The 16,944-nt window shown below is 42.3% G+C and overlaps 1 protein-coding gene across 2 annotated transcripts in view; it reads left to right on the top strand.

Annotated features, from left to right (window-relative positions):
• Nucleotides 1-16,944, top strand: part of LOC119657969 (centriolin) — a 154,973-nt gene that overhangs the window by 20,610 nt on the left and 117,419 nt on the right. For both annotated transcript variants that reach the window (XM_038065179.1, XM_038065180.1), the window contains exon 2: nt 11,647-11,714. The gene's annotated coding sequence lies outside the window, so the exon portion shown is untranslated. The remainder of the gene's footprint in view (nt 1-11,646; nt 11,715-16,944) is intronic.

The following is a 16,944-nucleotide window of genomic DNA, read 5'->3' as shown; positions in this document are numbered from 1 at the left end:
CCACATGCCCATATCACCGTGTTTCCCGAACAGTCTTTCATCCACGTAGCACTAACGCAATTTCGGTAGGGTTGAGGTTGATTTATATCAATCTCATTTGGCCTTACGATTCAGTTCCTTCCTACATGCCGGGCACCTGCCACCACCCGCAACGTGCCGGTCACCTTCTTCCGTTCTTCCTTTGCACAACATGCATTGCGAATCTCCAGTGCAGTCTTTGATAAGGTGGCCCTCTTCACCACACTTCCTGCACCTTCTTGACCTATCGTACTCGCTAGTACATACTGTTGGAAAGTGACCGAAATCGAGGCAAGGATATTTGCTCCCTAAGTCGACACACGACTCGCTTTAATTTTTTTAATTCCTGATTCGACGGGCATATGCTTTCTTCATCCTTTTGATGGCAGGTCGCTAAGGTTGAACTGTTCCCTTAGGATAGCCAAAAAAATATCCTCTGGTGATGTGACCTCGTCTAGGCCTTTGCACTCGATCACTATTTGTTGCTTCCGAGTTTTCACGTCTGCTTCCTCACTTAGCACCTTCTCCACCTGGTCGCGAAAGCTATCGACCATCTTCTCGCTAGAGTTGTTTAGTTCCAGTAACAGGTCCCCTTTTGCGTACGCCTCATACGGCTCGCACTGCCACCCAGGTCTGTCAGTTCCGGATAGGCTTGGACTTTCCAAAGGATTTTGGCGTAGGACATATCTCTTTTCTCTGTTATAATGATTACTTCCGGACGAGTCTTCTTTTTCTCGTTGTGCCGCTTTTTGCCGCCCACCTTTGTCCATTCTTCGTGTTTACGAGCTGTAGGCTGTTTCCCTTTTGTCACGGTTGAACTCGTAATCGAAGAACTACCCGGAACTTTCACCGGCGCAATTTTCTTTGGCGATGATCCTTTTTTCTTCTTGGCTGCTCGTTGGACACCAAGGGATTCACTTATTCCATCCCTACTCCGTTTGCCCGCGTTCTCACCTATCTTACGTTGAGGTGGCGTCATGACGCTTGGGCGTTTTTCTCCTTCACCACCCTAATATAAGACAACTTAATAGCTCCGATATTTTGGTGGATATTCCGCCTCTCTTTAATGAACTCACAGAGTTCATTTATGCGTTCCCCCAATGAAACAAACGCTGTTGCAGTTCGCTGCTTTCCACGATCGCCTTTTACAGCATCGGTTGTTATATCAGTCCGGGGACTCTCCAAGTTCCTTTCCCAGTCTTTCGACGAATCTCGACTACCTAGGGGTAAAGTTGCTTTCAGTGGTCACCAAGTTTTGAGCTTTTTTTTTATCCACGGGTGGGCGTTTACTTCCCTCTACCCGGCCTGCGCATAGGCATGCCCATGCACGCACATCTTCTGATGGGTCAGTCTGACCCTGCTTGCCTTTAGGCTGACCCTACTTGCGTAGTCGAGATGTCTGAGGAAACATAACGTGGTCCATTCAACACCTACATGTCTTCCATCCAAGACAGCAAGAAGGACCAGTGATAGAGAGAGTATCGGTGACAAAATACAGCTCTGGCATTTTGCCTTTCTGTATAGAGCACTTCACATACGTTTCTTCTCGTAACCTACACTAGCCAATAATAATCTGAAGGGATTGAATTACAGCCGAAACCAACTACCTCTTTGTCAAGCTTTCGATATGTTCTTTGATGGGTTCCAGGATTATTTTAGCTGTTATATTTGCGACAGCAGAAAGTTTAGGAATCTTATCGATCATCTCCTTCTTCTTCGACTTTTCCAAAATTTCAGAGGTTGTGAACAGTATTTCAGTGCCCAGGCTGTCAAAGTCTGCTACGTTTGTGGTCGATGATAGGAAAGACGACTTTGCCTCTATTTAGAGGAGTATGCATATCCCCATGTTACGTTGGCTTGCATTATCTACAAGTGGTAGAACCCCACCTCAAGAGAATTGGGGTAATGTGCTCCTTTCAAATCTCTACCTGCTCATCATAATGAATGAGTAGCCTATCGTCATCGTCCCACAGTGGACCATAGGCAGACGCGCGATTACTTGCAATCTTTTTCATGATGTGGTATCCGATAGTGAAAACATTGCTCTTTACAGGAGCTGCTGTTTTTCTGACCAACGCAATGCTGGAATTCCTTTTGTCATAACGCACCATTAGTTACTCCAATGTATCGCTCGATCCGCCTTCGCGTTTCCGAACTTGGCCAGGTCTTTTTGAACGAGACCAATAATTTCGTCTGTGCCAGAGGTAAAGACCCATTTCTCGTGTTTAAGGTTTCTGTTGTTTACGCAGTAAGAAAACACTGCTGAACGGCAGCCTGATAGCGGGAACGACCTATATTGAATTGGAGGAGTCGACGCTCTGCTATCTTTGGCGTGGAGCGTGCGGACATTCCAGAGACCAATCAAAAATCTTGTAGTGAAGTCCATTCCTATCTGAGACGTGCTTGCTATCCCTTTTAATGGCCCTTTATCATAAAGAGGGAATAATTTAAGTGTATTCTTGAATCCAGCAAAACGGTTTCTATAAGCCAAAGGAAACACTGTCCTCTACAGGCTGTGACGGAATTTTTCCTCTTTTTGAAATGGCCTTGGAACTGTCTTCTTGAGAAATCAACAAATGGGGTTTGGGTTTCATTTTTAAGTAGAATAATATTTTGCCAAAAAATATGGAGATCAAACTCGGAAGAGTCGTGATTTTATACTTCCACAGGTGCGAGAGTCCCATAACTGGTAGACAACGATATTGATCGAATGCAAAATAAAATGTTTTTCTGGGATAAGCGAGAAATATGCTAATATCCTTCCTCTTCTCCCCTCGTTCACTATTTATCATACCTAGAACACGAAATTTAGCTTCCATTATCATTTCTCAAACGCTTGATATACGATAAATGCCGGGAATTTCACTTAAGACGATTTTCATCATTTATAATATTCTTGGAGAAATAACTACCGAGGAAAGCGGAGCCGAGGGAACTAAGCCCAAGGTAGAATAGTAGCCTACTTACATACTGCCGAGGGACCAGACACTATGCTGCCAACCTCTATTTTCGTACATTGTATCTGGGCATAACAGAGTTCGTACTTCTTCTGGTAATCTGATATGTGTGCCAGCCTGCGAGGCTATAAAAAAAGAATATTTTATTCTAATTTTCGCTATTCTAGCAGATGCTAGGCTATCACCGTTTAAATTTGCATAAACATGGGAATAGCATGACCGCATCATTATTCAAATCAATTTCAACTGAAATCAACCGAAATCGACATTCAATGCAAGTTTTCGATAAAAATGATTTAGGGTCTCATAAAACCGCACAGAAAGGTGAAAACAAGTTAACCTAGAGGTGACAAAGCTTTAACAGCGACGTATATTTTACAGAATAATAAACCATTGGGCAGTTCACACGATGTTTGTGAATGCAGCAGTGTGAAAAATGGACAGCTGAAAACTTAGATTTTCTCAAATTTAAAGGATATAGAGTTACAGTTGAGCAATACCCTGACACCTTCACCAATCTCCATTCAGCACTAAATCAAACTTTCTCGCCATTCGACCGACCCGTGTCAAATTATCTGTACATCTAACGTAATATTATTTTTTACCTTCACTTTTTCACGTTGTGATTTCAACAGAGCATCCAAATGATCAACAAATTTAACAGCCAACAGCATAAAAAACAAACACAGACCATAATAAAATTATTTTTATTGCAAATGATCAATTTTTATGGATTCTCTTACTGATAAAAATTCCATATTTTATTGTGTGTATTGTATAAATTTTTTTTTATGGGGATATGGAGTTTCAACGGCGATATTAATGGCCAATTCAGAGCGTGACGTGTTTTTGATCTATTTTGGGTAGCTTGATGTTTGTGTAATTTGTGGGTTCAAAAAATATGGTGATATGTCAAATCCCAGCCGAAGTATTTTTTTTTTGTGGTCAGTTTTGGGTTATTCCATGAATGGTTGTTAGTGGGAGCTTTGGACCACATATATATACATATACATATATTATCTCTAACATTTCAATTAAAGATGAGGCTGACACCTCTGATGATTTAATTTGTTTTCGTTTTTCTAATCTGCCAAGTTTGATTTGATTTAAAGGTTTTTTTATGTTTGTCATGCCTACCATTGAATTGTTTTTTTTAGCAAAACCTATGTTGTATTGATCTTTAAAGAAGTAGCAAAAATAGTTCGTGCAGAATCGAATCACCTGGGTTAATATTTGCAATGACTACCTTAATCTGTCTAGACAGAGATACAAGAAACCTTCGGTGGGTGGAAAAAGGGCGGGGCATACTTGACAGTTCTCCTATACAAGTTGATTGCCATAAAATATCTGATGACTGGTGCAAAACCATTCTATTTCCGTTATGTCAGAAAGAACACTGCTGTGTTCGTCATTACAAAACGCTGACAAAACCTTTGAAAATGGGCCGTTGGTGAATACTAAGATGGCTTCAAAACTAAATGGTCTTCAGTAAAACAGCTGCTTAAGAAATGAATCAGAGCCTTGAAGTGTGTTAGGATACTTCTTTGAAGACCATAACAGTCCACTATAGGAGACTGTAGGAGGCAATAAGGTCAGCATTGCGCTCGACCGTGATTATTACCCTGATTTGACTCAGGCGCAAACTCATAGCTGAGTCGATTGGTATCCAACGTCAAATCACGATGCAAATCTCTCTGCCACCAGTGACATTGAGCCACGACCTTCCATACGACAAAATTCTTAGACGAATAAGGCTAGCGGATAAGCGTTTTTACTCAGTCCTCGCGAAATCAAACATTTCCGCTGTGTCCATTCTATTCAAACTTTACAAGCTGCTGTGGATAGGCTCCGTTGAGCGTGTGGATGTCCCATGAATACTCAAGCGCAATTTTAAAATGATAGGCTCAATTTCCAAACAGTTCGTTTTTGGTGAACAGCATGCTTTACAACTACCGTATCGATTGTAAGTTGTTTTTTACAGCCTCGGGAACCTTTTGCTCATCCTATTTGCTCCTCAGCTATCAATTTATAAACATCATGATGTTTTGAGATGTCCGCGCAGAAAAGTGAGGACCTTGTGGTGGGTAGTAAGACAAGTAATTGGTCAACATTTTGAAGAACAAGAGGCACCCAGTTGTTTGGGGATGAGGAAAGTTATTCCCTTCGTCAAATATTCTGAAACTATTTTCGGATCGGCAATTATCTGATTACAATGATTTGCCAATACACTGTGAGTGCTCTTGAACCGCTCCGGCCAGAAGTTGTGAATCATCAACTCCTCTGCCTTCCAATTGCTTGCCTTTTCAAGCGCTGCTTGTACGTCGACTTCAGTACGTCAGATATGGTCATTTCGGGGAAGGTCTTGCATGAATGCATAAGGTGAGGGAGCTACACTGCTCCAAACACTTCTCCAGAAGTCGTCTGCCTGATTTGAGAGCCTGCCTGAGATGTTTATAAAATCCCCTTTGGTTCTGGAAGAACAAGGTGTTGTCTGTCGTTTGCAGAAAGCTCTTTTGATACCTGCGGTAAGTGATTGAAGGATATTGCAAGTTTCGGCTTCAGTGCGTCGATGATCTCTGCGATTGGCATATCATTAGACAGATGGTAGTTTCCAATGATGTTGTCAATGCATACCTGCAGTCTTGGTGAAGGATTTCCAAGAAGTGTTTGCGTGACACGGTCAATCTCCATTCTAGAATAGTGAAGTCCTCCTGTGCATATCTCTGCTATTCGCTTCAAGGTGTTGATTATTGAGACGAATAACCATGGCAGCTGCAACGTAGGCCAGGCTATGGACCTCTATCGCAGTAATCTCGCTAGACGAACGATCAACTAAAATTCTGTCAATTGCAGCAATGATATTGATAGTTACCGAAGTAAACTTTAGTTTTGGGATCTTTTTACATCAGCGTTGCTTCAATTGGTTCTAGACCCCCTAGCGGCCTGTATGCGACGAATTACGGTCCACCGTGCCTCCGATTCTGATCTCGCTCCATCGCGCCTTCAACGGGACAATATCCGCTGCCTCCTCAGCAGATCACGAATCGGAACACAGCCGCTCCACTTTTTGACATCGTTCCCGTCGCCAACGAAGCTCCACTTCCTGCTGCGGTCATATATCCTGGCATTTCATCCACCCATACCAGCAGCCTCAGGCTAAAGGTGGCGTCCCCATCTAAACCGCTTCTTAACTCCAGGCTAGCGTTCGCAACTTCTACGGACGATGTACATAAAAAGCAAAGTTGGTTTACTTTCTTCTCTGTCCTGCGTCAAACTGACAAAAGATAAAAACGTCCTCGACAACCTTCCTTTCTGGCATAAAAGTGTATTCATCAAGCTATACAAGCGCTCCAATTCACGGGCAAATTTTGGCCTCCCTCGCCAAGCAATATAACTGGATTCATGTTTACTGTCCGTCTGTTTTATCAGAGGCTTTTAATTTATCCGCGCTGGCTCGGAAACACCATGCTATATGTATCTCCAAAAGCTGGCTTGACGATGGCATGTTAAACTCCGAGCTCCCCGAAGGGTGCCCAAGTTTCCCCTGTAACAGGAACCGGGATGCATTTCGCAAGTTCTCCGGCGTTGGAATCCTAATTGTAATAAAAGATACACTAAACTCGTCTTCTCCTATTCTGGCTTTCCTTTTGACTGTGTTGCTCTTCGTGTCTCCCCGCCCAACTTCTTCCCGTTCATTGTATCTTGTGTATACATCCCCTGTCCTTGCCCTTCTCACCTGTATGAAGAATTGTTTCACAGTTTTCCTGAACTCCTTACTGTCAGATTCCCTCCCGTGCCTTGCTTCGTTTGCGGAGCTCCACAGGTCTAATTATCCTTGCCTTCAATTCCTTCCAGTAACTTTCCCATTCTTCCCTTCTACTTTCTTTCTTTATGAACACTTGCTCTGTCCTGAATTTCAATACCACCAAAAACTCCTTGGACCGCACTCTTGATCTCTTCCTTTCCATACTCCCCTAGTGTTCTCTTTATGTCAAAACTGACGTTCACCACTCCGCGTTTGAATTTGAAGGGTAGCTCCCTCGTTCAAACTCCAAAACCGAGCGTAAATCTACTAAGTTCAACTTCCGCAAACCCAACTTTGACGGTCTGAACTCAGATTTAGCGTCTTTCAACTGGGTACATATATTAAGCAACTCAATATGCGATCAAGCTCTAAACACCTTTTACAACATTCTGTCCGATTTTCCTTCTTCTCCTGCTTGCCTACGTTCGTACCAAACTAAGTTCACAACAGAGATTCTTAATAACATTCGCCTGAAACATGCACTGCGGAAGAAGTTTCGAGCTTCTAAGAATTACGCCGACCTAACTCACTTTAAGAAGATGCGCTATACTGCGAAGTCAACAATCAAAAAAGCGCATAAAAGGTATTTATTGAGCGTCGAAGCCGCCCTTGGCCGCATTTCACACTCGCGATTCTCGTAATCCCACTCAATCTCTCCCTTCTTCTATTAGTTTTGCTGACTCCATTGCCAACTCCCCACAACAATCCTGTGACCTTCTCTGCACTTACTTCTCTTCCGTATTTCCTCCCTCGACCCCTCCACTCTCTACGCCTCTTCTAACTGCAGACTGCTCCGAATCTCTGGCCATTTCTCCCCTTACGCCTTCCATGGTTGAGTTCCTCATTGGTAATCTTGATCCCAATGTCAAACCTGGTCCCGATGGGCTTCCTAACCTCTTCCTTCTTAACTGTAGAAAACACATTTCTCTTACCCTGAGTATAATCTACAACAAAAGTTTAGATGAATGCCACTTTCCCCATCTCTGGAAAGACCCTTATCATCCATATTCTCAAGACCCTTCTTTTGTTGTAAACTACCGCCCCGTCTCTCTTCTCTCCTCTCGCTCCAAAATTCTGGAAAGATACGTCAACGACTGGTTGACCGCGCACTTCGGTCACCTCACTGTCAAAGAGCAGCATGATTTTGTGAAACATAGATCAACGGTCAGGGTAAAATTTTACACGGCCATGAGAGAATTCGGTATCCCGACGAAATTAATAAGACTGGCTAGGCTGATCCTGACCAATGTGCGTGGCCAAATAAAAGCAGTAGGATCACTCTCAAGACCATTCGACATCAACAACGGTCTACGACAAGGGAATGCCCTATCATGCGTCCTCTTTAACCTGGCCCTCGAGAAAGTGATCCGTATGCTGAGGTAAATGCAAGAGGTACGATCCTCTTTAAGTCCACCCAACTGCTGGCCTATGTTGACGATATCGACATCATTGGAACAACCACCCGAGACGTACAAACTGCCTTCATCCAGATCGTGCAGGCGGTGCGAGATCTTGGGCTGTACATTAATGAAGGCAAGACAAAATATATGGTGGCAACATCAGCACCGGAAACCAACCAACCAATAACATCAAACCGCACTGGTCAAACGGGAAGAATAAAGATAAGAGAATACAACTTTGAGACCGTTGATAATTTCTCCTATCTAGGGTCGAAAGTCACAACCGATAACAGCTACGATGATGAAATCCGCGCACGGTTGTTGTCAGCCAACAGAGCCTATTTCAGCTTACAAACACTATTCCGCTCGAAACGTCTCACCATAGGGTCAAAGCTCTTACTGTAGAAGACAATGATCTTGCCAGTCCCTATGTATTCCTCGGAAACTTGGCTTCTTAGCAACAAGAATTGCGAACTCTTGGCGGCGTTCGAGGGAACAATCCTCCGTAGAGTTTTTGGCCCCCTACATGAGGATGGACGATTCCGTAGCCTACATAACAACAAAGTCTATGAGCAATACCATGACCGTCCGGTTGTGGATAAAATCCGGCTCAATAGGTTACGGTGGACGGGTCACTTAATCCGTATGGTTAAGGATGATCCCACCCGGAAAGTCTATAAGGGTAATATCTATGGTAGAAAAAGAAGACGAGGCAGACCCTGCTTAAAATGGAGCGATGGCGTAGGTCAGGACGCCAGACAGCTTTTGGGGATATCGAATTCGTGGACCTCGGCGCAAAACCGGGATGTCTGGAGTTCCTTATTGAGGCAGGCCTAGACCGGATACCGGTTGTTGCGCCGTTGATGATGATATTTTTTCCGCACACTCCCCGCGGGACCACCATTCTGGTATTACTTCGCGGGGCTGTTCAGTTTATTAACTGTTCATGGAATTGCTGCTTTTGCTTTATATGTTGTTAGTTGCATTAGCTTGGCTTCTATGCCTCCGTTCAGTTTCTGCTTCCTTTAGCCGTTAGTGTATCCGTTTCAATGCTCAAACTACTACATTCCACGCGGTATCCGATTTCATATAGCTTAAGAGATTTTCCACCCTTAACGAGGACCCCAGCTCATTCTTGAGGTTTCTTGTTGGGCAGACGAAGAAAGCGTGCTCTGCGTCTTCTGCTGCACCTTGACATATAGGACAATTTGGCGATTCATCCAAACCGAACCTATAGGGGTACTTTCTGCACCCACCATGTCCACCTAAGGATTGTGTCAAATCGTAATTTGTCTCGCCACGGTTTCGTGTAGTCCACATCTTTACTCGTATGTTCGGAATTAACCGATTACGATATAGTTTGTTTGTTCATCTGTCTGTCATACACATTTTTTTCGAAGACGGTTATAGCGATTAACATCAAATGCAATGGATAGAGCGGAACTGGGAACACTCACGCATACATTACCCGACGTCGTTTTTAAAGGGGAGCAGAGTCCTCGTGCATGCAAAAGGGGACTGTACATTTTTTTCACTAAATATTGTCATGTGAGGTATCAAATGGGTACTTTCCGAAACCGGTCTTAGTTTTTACATTTGATAGAAAGGTGGGAAGTGTGGGGGGTCGAAAATGATAATTTATTTAACGGGCCCTTCTTAGAATCTACGCAGCCGAAAAATCTGAAAAAAAAACAAGAAGCTTCCACTACATGGTGCCTAGGCTTCGAAATATAGAGGATGATCCTACTCAGTTTGGTGGAAATCGCACTACTACTAACGAAGTTATAATACGTCAAATTTGTCGCTTCGTTGCAAATTCAAGATTTTAAATGTCAATATCAGACGAAAGTAGATATTATCACATAACATATGCATATATTACGTGCTAGGTACTAATGGGACAAATGCTCACTCAAATGCCTTTATGAAAGAAGTGCACAAAACCGTTCATACCTGGAGCGTCCAGCTTCCGGTTCCCCGACTTGTTTCTTGTTACGGTCAGGTTGGGTGTTACGCTCGAGTTCTTCTGGTTGCAAAGAAGATAAAGCTCGACTGGCATGGGGTTTTAAGAACTAACAGCCCCCTTTTCCCTCTCCCCTATCGTTGGTGAAAGGAATTCTCTGACTTCAAGGCTGCTCAAAGCGGGAGAGCGGGAAGGCTAACCCGAAGTAATGTGACAAACGACAACGGGGGAGGTGTTTAGTTGGTAGTCCATGATGTATCGTTGCAGAAGTCTAACACTGTGCGCAAATGCATTAACCTACCCTTCCCAAAAAAAATATTGTATATAATATTTTCAAAAACGTATAAAAATTGAAATGTGTGAATGGTTGCTATTTGATGTGTGCTACAACTTGATACTATTCAGAGGCTTTATTTGCTAGTAACGAGTAGGAAGTTTTCTTTCAAATTCACTTTACCGTAAATTATTAGTTCCCATTCTGAATGCTTAGAAGAGAAAGTATAAACATTTCATTTTATATCATTTTCGATTCGCTCGATAAAATCTAAAGATAAAACGTTGGTACCTAGTTTCTCGGAAATAATCAGCGTAAGTTGAAATTCATTCAATGGATTAATGTTGATGACGTGATAGACACAGTTATGATATGTGCCAAAAGTTAAAAAAATATTTGATAAATATAATAAAAATAGCAAAGTTTCTTATTTCAGTTTTTATACAGACAAACTTTTTGTGCTGCTCGATAGAAAAATTCATTTTTTATTTCATTCCGCTATTAAAAAATTAACAAAAAATGATATAAATACCGTTTGGTTCACTGGCTTTATCGTCCCGCAATCTTTTCTATGCACATTTCAAAAGCCAACGGACAAGCAAAAAATATTTGAAAAATTTGATATGACAGTTCACATAAAGCTAATTAATGATAATCAAAGTCAAATAAAATGCAAACTAATAAATCGACGATTTTAATAACTTGATTTGGAAAGTTCAAAACATCTTTCACCTGGTTGAACTGATTTACTTTTGGCAATTTATCATTCGCCATTATTAATTCAAATAGACAAAAGTATCTGAAAGATAACGAATAGCTCGCGAATTGCGCGTTACTCAAAACTGTATTGAGAAGGGTCCATTCAAATTTATTTTCTGATCACAACATTTTCCCAATAAATAATATGCATACATTGTGCGCTTTTATTATTTAAATTTAATTGTTTAAATATGTATTTTGCATATCGACTTTTTTCATTTAACGAACGAAAATGAAAAAAATTTAATGTAGGGGAGATGATGCGACTGGAATTAATAATGAGAGTTCTGGATTGCGATTGATTTTTTTTCTCTGGGATTCCTTTTGTTCAATCTATCGTGCATTCTCCCATGGGTTAATTTTGGCACCCAACTTTCCTATGCGCTGGAGCTGCGTACTATTTGCATAAAATCCGAACGAATAAATGAAAGACATTTTAAATTCTAATCTTATTTCATTTTTTATTTCAGATGTTCAAAGCCGGCCAATGAATATCTCTGGATGGATTTGATTCGAGCTTGAATATCTCCGTTTCTGGGTAAGTAGTTTTCCTCTCATACATTTTAATGGAAACACATCTATTTATATTATACTTTGCGGTTTTAAGGTAGACACTTCTAAATTGTCAGTAAATCTCTGATTTTTTTTCTCTTCCATCGTGGACCTTAAAAATTCACACAGAATCTCTAACCCACATCCAAACTGAGTATCTAACGCACAACCTCATCAATATTCAAATGGGAAAATCAATCATCCAAACTTGCTAATATTTATCCCAGCTGTTTGCAAAATGAATGATTAAACACCGTCACAGCCATGGGAATGGAGCTGAAATAAAATAAACATATCGAATTTTATCTCCATTCAAATAACAACCATAATTATTGCTAAGTCACTGGAGCTATAAATAATAGTACGTAAGCGTCCATTTGCTGCACTGTGGGAAAAATTACTAACAATTCCGAGACGTGAAACAAAGAAAGCTCTCAGACCCCCAAGTCAATGGTCACTCGAAGCAACTCATTGGTCGGTTCCTTACATAATTATTTATTGCTGGTCATTTTGTTGATTTAGTACTATTTCGTTTGGTTTACAGTTGTAACTGGTCGTAGGTTGAAGAAGGGAAAGATTAGAATGTTTTTGATGGGGAAGGTTAAGTGTGGCGTTAATTTTCGATGACTAACGCAAATGTCCCTGTACTTGGTTTCTTTATTTTAGATTTGCGTTTCAGATAGTATTGAGCAAATACTTGACTTTGTTGTTAGAAGGTGGATGCATTACATGTCTCCGATATGTGTGTAATGGGACCCATGCCAGATGTTACGAAAATTCACTACTAAGAAGTCCAGAACAACAAATCGTGGTTACCTGGAAAACCTATCGTTTTTACGGCTAAGGTAGTTATGACCCCTATCAATTTTCCAAAAAATTAATCTAGGTATAGACAGTAAATATCCGGTGAAGTATTCCGGGAAAGCAAAATCCCCTTCGTAATAAAGTAATAAGTCGTTGGGTGAGGCCTTTCGACCTGGTGTTAACCAAGAAATGGAGTAACACTTAATGTTTCAGCAGAACATTTAACCATAAATTGTATTGACACATTGCTGGAATTCCGGCTTAGTCAGAATTTTCTATCTGTATTTCGTCCATTGAGCCATATTCATATCAGGAAGTCTTCATAAGTTTTCACACCTGAACCTGAATATATGGTTTAGCTGATATCACCCACACGCATTTCTCCTTCCAATTTTTCCGGAAGAAACCAGAGATAACCATCGAATTGATGCCTAGTAAAAAATTATGTTAAAGTCTGGTGGTCAAGCATTAAAACAGAGGAGATACCTATAATCCGTGATTGCGCAGACGTTAGAGCCAAATCTGTCATAAATATTGCAAACCCTCAATGGCCTCGGCAGTACTGAACTAGACACAAAGATAAAGAAAGTTGAACACTTTTCGTAGTAAGACATAAATTTCATAAAAGATGCGATGAGCCTATCTAAGTTAGGGGGTCAAAAAACTTCCTGAACATGACTTATGGCCGGAATGTTGGCTAAGAATGTTATGTTTGCACAACTTTGTCAAGACTTGAGTGTTAATTCTTTGAAATTAGCACATTTGTACGTCACTATGCTTGTTAATTCAAAAGGGTGCGGAAAGTTCCTAGCAGTTGTCCTCCTTACGTCAATAAACCAAGAACCAAGAAGATGCTCCTAAAATCCTCATAAAATAGAAGGAAAAGATACACAATTGATAAATGTGTCTAACAAGAAAAAGACCATTGAAGAAACGCGAAATACATTCTGTCAAAAAAGTACCTGGAATTTGTAATTTAAATAAACCGCACTAATGATTTTTCACATATGTTGTTTACAAGCTGGCAACACTGTACTTAATTATCGTGCACTATTTGCAAATAATCTTGCAATTGTTTACAGCAGTTGACTGAATCAGTATATGTCGATAGTGCGTCATGATTTTTAAAATGAATATTAAGATTGAACAGACAACTTACTTTAACTTTTGCGTAGCAAACGGAATTTCGTGCTCGGAATCATTAAAAATGCTACAAAAAGGTTATAGTGGTTCTGTCTTATCAAAAACGCGAGTCTACGGCCGGTACAAGGCATTCAAAGAAGGCGTGGGCTGGTTGAAGATTTTGCCTCGTTCTGGGCGACCATCAACCTTTGCAAAAGATAAACACATTGATGAAGTGAAGCATATTGTGCTTTAAAACCAATATTCTAGCTTAAGAGTGGTAGTACGACACTCCAATATGTCTCACGAATCAGTTCGTTCGGTTTTGGTCAATTTGTTGATAGACTTGTTCCAAAAGAGCTAAATCTTCTTCAAAAAGATTATCGTAAACAGATCTCATTGGACATGCTAGATTGCGCCCATTCTTATTCTACGTTCATGGAAACGAATTTGACATCCAAACAAGTCAACATTACACTATTCGCCACTGCGCTCCCCTCTTTCCGGACCGTGCTGGGATTGCACTTGGCTTGTTGTCCGAGTTTTGTTTTAGGAGAGCCAATTTTTTCTCAGTTTAGCCTCAAAAAATCAGCCAGTTTCCTGGCACCCAGACCCCCAACCTATATACCATTTTGAAGCTCAGATCCTCCCCCAATAGTAGTGATCACGAATTAAGCTCCTTTTTGCGAAATTCTCAATATTAACGGAGATATAAGCGTTTAAACTTTTTCAAAAGATTCCTCCACTTTTCGGCCATTTTCGCACTACATAGACCCCCCAACCCATATACCATTTTCAAGGTCTAAATCTCCTCTATATTAGTGATCACGAATTAAGCTCCTTTTTGTGAAATTCTCAATATTAACGGAGATATAGCGTTTAAAGTTTTTCCCAAGATTCCTCCAAAAATCGGCAATTTTCCAGGCACCCACACCCCCCAACTTATATACCATTTTAAAGCTCAGACCCTCCCCCAATAGTAAGCTCCTTTTTGCGAAATTCTCAATATTAACGGAGATATAAACGTTTAAAGTTTTTCCCAAGATTCCTCCAACCTCACTGGCTAAAAGTCCAAACAGGACCCGATTCTACCCACAAAGTACACCAACAGAACTGATGGCAGGCACTTAGCCTATGTTACCAGAAAGATAACAATCATAGCATAGCCAAAAACAGTCAAACAGGAATTTATTAAGTTTGATTCTTTTCTTAATTAACTAACTCACTTACAAACACATACATAAGTGTCAAAGCCTGCCCGAACAGACTGGGCACGTGCTTAACAAGTATTAGTCATTAATGTTTTAAAGTTATGGATGTTTAGTCGTTATTGAGTTGATAATACTAAGATTGAAAAAATTAATTCACACGATGATGCATTTTAGTGTTTCTTAGTCGCTGTCGTAGTTGGTGATGATGATTGTTTTTTTTTTTGTGCGTACACGGAGGTGGAAAATCTTAGAAAGACACGTCCGCCGCAGCTCCGCCGCCCAAACGGCGGAACTACAGCGGGCGCGTGTGGGATTCACACCCACTAAAAACCACCCCCGGTCTCTCCAGCCCCAGCCCCGCGGGACCACCATTCAGGTATTACTTCGCGGGGTAGGTTTGCTCTTAGGCACTCATCCTTCTCCTATTTGCAGCTTTCCTCCTTCTTTGTTCCTTCAGCAACTCCTCCTGCATTTGGATGATTGCGGAGCTAACCGCAAGCTACTTCTCCTCGGACTCCAGCATCTCAGTAACCAAGCTCTCCGGGGTCCCGCTCCTGCCCAGCACCTGGTTTAAGCTCCTTCTCACCATCGCAAATCGTGGGCGGTGAAACATCACATGCTCTGGATCCTCCGGTATGCCATCGCATCTGGGACAGTTCGGAGAATCATCCAACCCAAAGCGGTGCAGATCTGCCTGTAGCAACCACCGTGTCCTGCGAGGAACTGGGTAATGTGGTAGTTGGTCTCCCCATGTTTTCGCGCAAGCCACACCCTGATGTTGGGAATGAACCTGTGCGTCCACCGACCTTTCGTAGACTCATCCCATCTGCGTTGTCAGAGAGCATGCGACTCTGACCTTGCCGCATTTCTACGCTGTGTATGCCCCTCCATATGTCTGGCATTGTACAGGACACTCATTTCTTTGGCCAGAATGTCAACCGGGATCATGCCTGCCACCACCAATACTGCCTCATCTGATGTGGTTCTAAAAGCACTGCAAACCCTCAAAGCCATCCGCCGGTAAACCGAGTTCACCTGCTTCCGTCTCTGAGAGCTTGCAAGCGCCTCTGCTCACACAGGCGACGAGTAGAGCAGGATGGAGCGCACCACTCCAGCTAGTACCAACCTCTGGCAATGTTTCGGTCCACCAATGTTTGGCAACATTTTTGCAAGTGCCGTGGTGGCACTGGCTGCCTTTTGGCATGCATGCTCTAGGTGTTCCCTAAAACTCAATTTGGTGTCAATTATTACCCCCAGGTATTTGATAGCCGGCTTTGATACGACCGTATGTCCACCAACCTCCACTTTTACAGTGTTATTTTTCCAGCGTTTCGTTATCAAGACCGCTTCCGTTTTCGCGTCCGCCAAGGTCAGCCCGGCCTTTTCTAGCCAGGACTTTCCCGCGCTCACTGTTTCCGTTGCGTAAACCTCCACATCTTCTGGGTGTTTTGCTGCAACAACCACAGCTAGGTCATCAGCAAAGCCGACAATCGTAGTCCCCTCTGGGACGGGAAGAGCAAGCACCCCATTATACATGATATTCCTCAACAGGGGACCAAGTACCGATCCCTGTGGTACCCCGGCTGTGACAATGTACTCTTTGGGGCCCTCATCCGTCCCGTACCAGAGAGTCCTCTCTGAGAGGTAGTTTTCCACCAAATTCGCTAAGTATCCGGGGACACCTATGTCAGCCAACGCCCCTTTAATTCTATTCCAGTTGGCCGAGTTGAATGCGTTTTTGACATCCAACGCCACCACGGCACAGCAGCCGCCAGAAACCAGTGTACCTTTTGCCAGGTTTACCACCATGCCAATTGCGTCTACCGTAGAGTGGGCGCGTCGGAAACCAAACTGGCGTTCCGACAAACCATTGCTGGCTTCGACGATGGGCAGTCTGTTGTAGATGACTTTCCCCATCATCTTCCCCATTGTATCCAACAAGCAGATATGACGATACGACGCTGGGTTTCCAGGTGGCTTGCCAGGCTTCGGAAGCAACACCAACTTTTGCTTTTTCCACTGGGCAGGGAATATTCCTTCTTTTAGGCACGCCTCGAAGGTGTTGGCGAAAAGGTCGGG

This window comes from Hermetia illucens, chromosome 5 (genome assembly GCF_905115235.1).
Source record: "Hermetia illucens chromosome 5, iHerIll2.2.curated.20191125, whole genome shotgun sequence".
NCBI lineage: Eukaryota > Metazoa > Arthropoda > Insecta > Diptera > Stratiomyidae > Hermetia > Hermetia illucens.
The sequence above is the reverse complement of the archived record's forward strand: the minus strand, read 5'-3'. Positions and strand labels throughout refer to the sequence as shown.